We start from the raw sequence: 7,500 nt of genomic DNA, 5'->3' as shown, positions 1-7,500 counted from the left end.
CCTAGCGCCACCCAGCCCTCGCACAGAGCTGCGCACCCGGGCCGGACTTGTCCTCCGGCCGCTCGGCCGCTCGGCCGGGCGGCAGGCCTGCTGTCCCGGCACCGGACGTGGTCCTCGCGAGGCCAGGCGCCGGGCTAGGTAGACCTGGTGTCCTGGAGGCGGACTTAGGCCTCCGGCCGCCCGGCGCCGGGGTAGACCTGGTGTTCCGGGAGCCGGGGTAGACCTGGTGCACGGAAGCCTCGGGGTAGACCTGGTCTTCCGGGCGCCGGGGTAGACCTGGAATTCCGGGCGCCGGGGTAGGCCTGTTCCCCTGGAGCCGGGGTAGACCTGGTGTTCCGGGAGCCGGGGTAGACCTGGTGTTCCGAGCGCCGGGGTAGACTTGGTGCACGGAAGCCTCGGGGTAGACCTGGTCTTCCGGGCGCCGGGGTAGACCTGGAATTCCGGGCGCCGGGGTAGGCCTGTTCCCCTGGAGCCGGGGTAGACCTGGTGTTCCGGGCGCCGGGGTAGACCTGGTGCACGGAAGCCTCGGGGTAGACCTGGTCTTCCGGGCGCCGGGGTAGACCTGGTGCACGGAAGCCTCGGGGTAGACCTGGTCTTCCGGGCGCCGGGGTAGACCTGGTCTTCCGGGAGCCGGGGTAGACCTGGAATTCCGGGCGCCGGGGTAGGCCTGTTCTCCTGGAGCCGGGGTAGACCTGGTCTTCCGGGAGCCGGGGTAGACCTGGAATTCCGGGCGCCGGGGTAGGCCTGTTCCCCTGGAGCCGGGGTAGACCTGGTGTTCCGGGAGCCGGGGTAGACCTGGTGTTCCGAGCGCCGGGGTAGACTTGGTGCACGGAAGCCTCGGGGTAGACCTGGTCTTCCGGGCGCCGGGGTAGACCTGGAATTCCGGGCGCCGGGGTAGGCCTGTTCCCCTGGAGCCGGGGTAGACCTGGTGTTCCGGGAGCCGGGGTAGACCTGGTGTTCCGAGCGCCGGGGTAGACTTGGTGCACGGAAGCCTCGGGGTAGACCTGGTCTTCCGGGCGCCGGGGTAGACCTGGAATTCCGGGCGCCGGGGTAGGCCTGTTCCCCTGGAGCCGGGGTAGACCTGGTGTTCCGGGCGCCAGGGTAGACCTGGTGCACGGAAGCCTCGGGGTAGACCTGGTGTTCCGGGCGCCGGGGTAGACCTGGTGCACGGAAGCCTCGGGGTAGACCTGGTCTTCCGGGCGCCGGGGTAGACCTGGTCTTCCGGGAGCCGGGGTAGACCTGGAATTCCGGGCGCCGGGGTAGGCCTGTTCTCCTGGAGCCGGGGTAGACCTGGTCTTCCGGGAGCCGGGGTAGACCTGGAATTCCGGGCGCCGGGGTAGGCCTGTTCCCCTGGAGCCGGGGTAGACCTGGTGTTCCGGGAGCCGGGGTAGACCTGGTGCACGGAAGCCTCGGGGTAGACCTGGTCTTCCGGGAGCCGGGGTAGACCTGTCGTCCTACTCCGGGCCCGGCCTCCGGCCGCCCGGCTGCTGCGGCAGACCTGTCGCCCTGGTGTCCCGGGCGGACCTGCTGTCCCGCGCACGACCCACCCTCCGGCCGCCCGGCGCCGGTCTAGAGAGGGAAGGAGCCGGCCGTTGGGAGCCGGCAGCGCTCCCGCCTCCTCCGTGCCCAAAGCGACAGCGGCCCGGCTCCTGCCTCCGTCTCCGGATCCCTCACTGCCTTCAGCCGCTCGACCCCCCTCCCCCCCACCCCGCTGCCGTCCTGCCCCGGGCTCGGACGGGGCCAGGCCGGGCTGGAGCGTCAAGGAAAGAAGGCCGTCAAAGCAGAAGGCTGGGCGAGAGCCGAAGAGAAGGCTTCTCGGCAAAGGGGCCGCCTCTGCCGCGGGCCCCGGCCCTGCTGGCCGAAGGACCCGCCTTCCTCGGTGTCGGCCCGCTCCTGGCCCTCCCGCCGCTGCGGGTGTGCGAACCGGCCGAGGAGAGAGCGGGCGGGGGACGGCGACGGGGGTGGGGAAAGTAGTCTGCGAGCGGCGCCGGGGAGTCTGATGGGGCAGGGCGGGGCGCCCCCAACCGTCGATGGGCGGAGGCGGGGAAAGTCTTCAGGCGGGGCGCCCCCAACCGTCGATGGGCGGGCTCTGAGGGGGCGGCGTCGGATTGCGAGTGTGTGGAGCCGGCGTGTGTGTCACCGTGCCCCTCTCTCTCTGTCTCTCTCTCCCTCCCTTCCCCCCCTCGCCCCCCCGTCCCTCCCTCCCTCCCTCGCTTCCCTTGCGCGCTGGCCCCACTGAAATTCCGTTCGGCCGGGTAGGGCTGCGCGGCACCCCGGGCGGAGGGGGCTGCTGACGCTGCTTCGACGGCAGGCTGACGCAGGCTGCCTGTCAGCTTGGTCTGGGATCGCTCTGGGTACCAGAGGGAAAGAAATAAAGTTCGCCAAGAAAATTCCTTTTCCGGATCAGTTTCTTGCGCCGAGGGAACAGAAGAGTCGTTCTCTTCGAGAAGGGAGGAAAGGGGAAGCGCGGGAAATGAAACCCGAACCCCAAACCAGACCAAGGGGAACCAAGCCACAAAAAACAAAGGGATAACCCCGTAACTCCTAAAACAAACCCAGAAAACTCGAACCAAAAGTCCCGCAACGCACATTCCCCCACCCCCCACAAAAACCCACACCGAGCCCCCCCCCTCGCGCCCGCCCCCCCCACCCCCACCAGGCAAAAAAAGGTAAAGCCGGCCATTGAGAAACGCTCTACTACCCGGGTATGGGGAAATACCTCTTGCCATGGCCCCGGAATAGACTTTTCCTCCGGGCGCCGGGGTAGACCCGTTGTCCGGCCCCCCGGGCTACACCTGGTATCCCGGAGCCGGGGTAAACCTTGTACCCGGCGGCCGGGGTAGACCTGGTATCCAGGAGCCGGGGTAGACCTTGTACCCGGCGGCCGGGGTAGACCTGGTATCCCGGAGACGGGGTAGACCTTGTACCCGGCGGCCGGGGTAGACCTGGTATCCAGGAGCCGGGGTAGACCTTGTACCCGGCGGCCGGGGTAGACCTGGTATCCAGGAGCCGGGGTAGACCTTGTACCCGGCGGCCGGGGTAGACCTGGTATCCAGGAGCCGGGGTAGACCTTGTACCCGGCGGCCGGGGTAGACCTGGTATCCAGGAGACGGGGTATACCTTGTACCCGGCGGCCGGGGTAGACCTGGTATCCAGGAGCCGGGGTAGACCTTGTACCCGGCGGCCGGGGTAGACCTGGTATCCAGGAGACGTGGTATACCTTGTACCCGGCGGCCGGGGTAGACCTGGTATCCCGGAGCCGGGGTAGACCTTGTACCCGGCGGCCGGGGTAGACCTGGTATCCAGGAGCCGGGGTAGACCTTGTACCCGGCGGCCGGGGTAGACCTGGTATCCAGGAGACGTGGTATACCTTGTACCCGGCGGCCGGGGTAGACCTGGTATCCCGGAGCCGGGCTAGACCTTGTACCCGGCGGCCGGGGTAGACCTGGTATCCAGGAGCCGGGGTAGACCTTGTACCCGGCGGCCGGGGTAGACCTGGTATCCAGGAGCCGGGGTAGACCTTGTACCCGGCGGCCGGGGTAGACCTGGTATCCAGGAGCCGGGGTAGACCTTGTACCCGGCGGCCGGGGTAGACCTGGTATCCAGGAGACGGGGTAGACCTTGTACCCGGCGGCCGGGGTAGACCTGGTATCCCGGAGACGGGGTAGACCTTGTACCCGGCGGCCGGGGTAGACCTGGTATCCCGTAGACGGGGTAGACCTTGTACCCGGCGGCCGGGGTAGACCTGGTATCCCGGAGACGGGGTAGACCTTGTACCCGGCGGCCGGGGTAGACCTGGTATCCCGGAGACGGGGTAGACCTTGTACCCGGCGGCCGGGGTAGACCTGGTATCCCGGAGACCGGGTAGACCTTGTACCCGGCGGCCGGGGTAGACCTGGTATCCAGGAGCCGGGGTAGACCTTGTACCCGGCGGCCGGGGTAGACCTGGTATCCAGGAGACGGGGTAGACCTTGTACCCGGCGGCCGGGGTAGACCTGGTATCCAGGAGCCGGGGTAGACCTTGTACCCGGCGGCCGGGGTAGACCTGGTATCCAGGAGACGGGGTAGACCTTGTACCCGGCGGCCGGGGTAGACCTGGTATCCCGGAGCCGGGGTAGACCTTGTACCCGGCGGCCGGGGTAGACCTGGTATCCCGGAGACGGGGTAGACCTTGTACCCGGCGGCCGGGGTAGACCTGGTATCCAGGAGCCGGGGTAGACCTTGTACCCGGCGGCCGGGGTAGACCTGGTATCCAGGAGACGGGGTATACCTTGTACCCGGCGGCCGGGGTAGACCTGGTATCCCGGAGACGGGGTAGACCTTGTACCCGGCGGCCGGGGTAGACCTGGTATCCCGGAGCCGGGGTAGACCTTGTACCCGGCGGCCGGGGTAGACCTGGTATCCAGGAGACGGGGTAGACCTTGTACCCGGCGGCCGGGGTAGACCTGGTATCCCGGAGACGGGGTAGACCTTGTACCCGGCGGCCGGGGTAGACCTGGTATCCAGGAGCCGGGGTAGACCTTGTACCCGGCGGCCGGGGTAGACCTGGTATCCCGGAGCCGGGGTAGACCTTGTACCCGGCGGCCGGGGTAGACCTGGTATCCCGGAGACGGGGTAGACCTTGTACCCGGCGGCCGGGGTAGACCTGGTATCCCGGAGACGGGGTAGACCTTGTACCCGGCGGCCGGGGTAGACCTGGTATCCAGGAGCCGGGGTAGACCTTGTACCCGGCGGCCGGGGTAGACCTGGTATCCAGGAGCCGGGGTAGACCTTGTACCCGGCGGCCGGGGTAGACCTGGTATCCCGGAGACGGGGTAGACCTTGTACCCGGCGGCCGGGGTAGACCTGGTATCCCGGAGCCGGGGTAGACCTTGTACCCGGCGGCCGGGGTAGACCTGGTATCCAGGAGCCGGGGTAGACCTTGTACCCGGCGGCCGGGGTAGACCTGGTATCCAGGAGCCGGGGTAGACCTTGTACCCGGCGGCCGGGGTAGACCTGGTATCCAGGAGCCGGGGTAGACCTTGTACCCGGCGGCCGGGGTAGACCTGGTATCCAGGAGACGGGGTAGACCTTGTACCCGGCGGCCGGGGTAGACCTGGTATCCAGGAGCCGGGGTAGACCTTGTACCCGGCGGCCGGGGTAGACCTGGTATCCCGGAGACGGGGTAGACCTTGTACCCGGCGGCCGGGGTAGACCTGGTATCCCGGAGACGGGGTAGACCTTGTACCCGGCGGCCGGGGTAGACCTGGTATCCCGGAGACGGGGTAGACCTTGTACCCGGCGGCCGGGGTAGACCTGGTATCCAGGAGCCGGGGTAGACCTTGTACCCGGCGGCCGGGGTAGACCTGGTATCCAGGAGACGGGGTAGACCTTGTACCCGGCGGCCGGGGTAGACCTGGTATCCAGGAGACGGGGTAGACCTTGTACCCGGCGGCCGGGGTAGACCTGGTATCCCGGAGCCGGGGTAGACCTTGTACCCGGCGGCCGGGGTAGACCTGGTATCCCGGAGCCGGGGTAGACCTTGTACCCGGCGGCCGGGGTAGACCTGGTATCCCGGAGCCGGGGTAGACCTTGTACCCGGCGGCCGGGGTAGACCTGGTATCCCGGAGACGGGGTAGACCTTGTACCCGGCGGCCGGGGTAGACCTGGTATCCCGGAGACGGGGTAGACCTTGTACCCGGCGGCCGGGGTAGACCTGGTATCCCGGAGACGGGGTAGACCTTGTACCCGGCGGCCGGGGTAGACCTGGTACCCCGGAGACGGGGTAGACCTTGTACCCGGCGGCCGGGGTAGACCTGGTATCCAGGAGACGGGGTAGACCTTGTACCCGGCGGCCGGGGTAGACCTGGTACCCCGGAGACGGGGTAGACCTTGTACCCGGCGGCCGGGGTAGACCTGGTATCCAGGAGACGGGGTAGACCTTGTACCCGGCGGCCGGGGTAGACCTGGTATCCCGGAGCCGGGGTAGACCTTGTACCCGGCGGCCGGGGTAGACCTTGTACCCGGCGGCCGGGGTAGACCTGGTATCCCGGAGACGGGGTAGACCTTGTACCCGGCGGCCGGGGTAGACCTGGTATCCAGGAGACGGGGTAGACCTTGTACCCGGCGGCCGTGGTAGACCTGGTATCCCGGAGACGGGGTAGACCTTGTACCCGGCGGCCGGGGTAGACCTGGTATCCCGGAGCCGGGGTAGACCTTGTACCCGGCGGCCGGGGTAGACCTGGTATCCCGGAGCCGGGGTAGACCTTGTACCCGGCGGCCGGGGTAGACCTGGTATCCCGGAGACGGGGTAGACCTTGTACCCGGCGGCCGGGGTAGACCTGGTATCCAGGAGCCGGGGTAGACCTTGTACCCGGCGGCCGGGGTAGACCTGGTATCCAGGAGACGGGGTAGACCTTGTACCCGGCGGCCGGGGTAGACCTGGTATCCCGGAGACGGGGTAGACCTTGTACCCGGCGGCCGGGGTAGACCTGGTATCCAGGAGCCGGGGTAGACCTTGTACCCGGCGGCCGGGGTAGACCTGGTATCCAGGAGACGGGGTAGACCTTGTACCCGGCGGCCGGGGTAGACCTGGTATCCCGGAGACGGGGTAGACCTTGTACCCGGCGGCCGGGGTAGACCTGGTATCCCGGAGCCGGGGTAGACCTGGTCTCCGTCCGCCCGGGTAGACCTGGTGTCGCGGCCGCCTGCGGAAGTTCACCAAGGGGTCGCTGTTCCAGGCTGCCTCCGGCTATGTCGACGTAGCGGTCGGCCTGCGCTGGCGCACCCTCCCGGTCGACTTCCACTCGTCTCCTTGGAGGCGTCGGCGGCCTTGGACTTATCTTTCCGTATATTGGGAGCGAGGTGACGGGCCGCGTCCCCGCAGGTTTCCAGGGTGCCTGCGTCGCAAGGCGGAGGATAGGGCGGCCGCGCCGCGCGGTCGTCGGGGCAGAGCGAGTGCCGCCTAGGCCGGGTGAGCCGCGTGGCTTGGTCCCGGTTCCCGTCCTGCCCAGGGCGCTCTTTCGGGGGGAGAGCTGCCCGAGAAGCCAGAGAGAAGAGAATGGGCAGTGTGAAGGGCCACCAGAGAGAGAGCCGAGAGCCGAGAGAGACGGCCCGAAAGACCGTGTCGAGAAGCCGCTCGCTGGCCGCAGCGAGGCGGTGAGAAGCCCCGCGTGTGTGTTGCTCCGCTCCGGTCGGCTGCCGTGCCGGCCCGGTTGAAGGGGGGGCGGCCCCCCTGGGACGATCGGTGGCAGGTGAGGCGGCGGCGCCTCGTCCCTTTTCCGCCTGGCCTTAAGCCGGGGCCCGCTCCGGCAGGCATTTTTCCGGCAGCCGGTCCGGTGGCAGTGGCCGGCAGCCGGGGGTCGACGCGGCCGGGCTTTTTTTTTCCCCGGCCCTCGCCCGAGAGCCTCCTCCCCGAGCAAGGCCCGGCCAGCCCGCCGCGGTGGCGGCGCCCGGTTCCCCCGCTCCCGACCTGTTTGCCAGCGTGTCCGTGTCGGAAGGGCAGCGGTGGGGCGCGCGGCC

This window comes from Lonchura striata, chromosome 33, assembly GCF_050655825.1.
Source record: "Lonchura striata isolate lonStrDom1 chromosome 33, ASM5065582v1, whole genome shotgun sequence".
Classification (NCBI taxonomy): domain Eukaryota; kingdom Metazoa; phylum Chordata; class Aves; order Passeriformes; family Estrildidae; genus Lonchura; species Lonchura striata.
The sequence above is the reverse complement of the archived record's forward strand: the minus strand, read 5'-3'. Positions refer to the sequence as shown.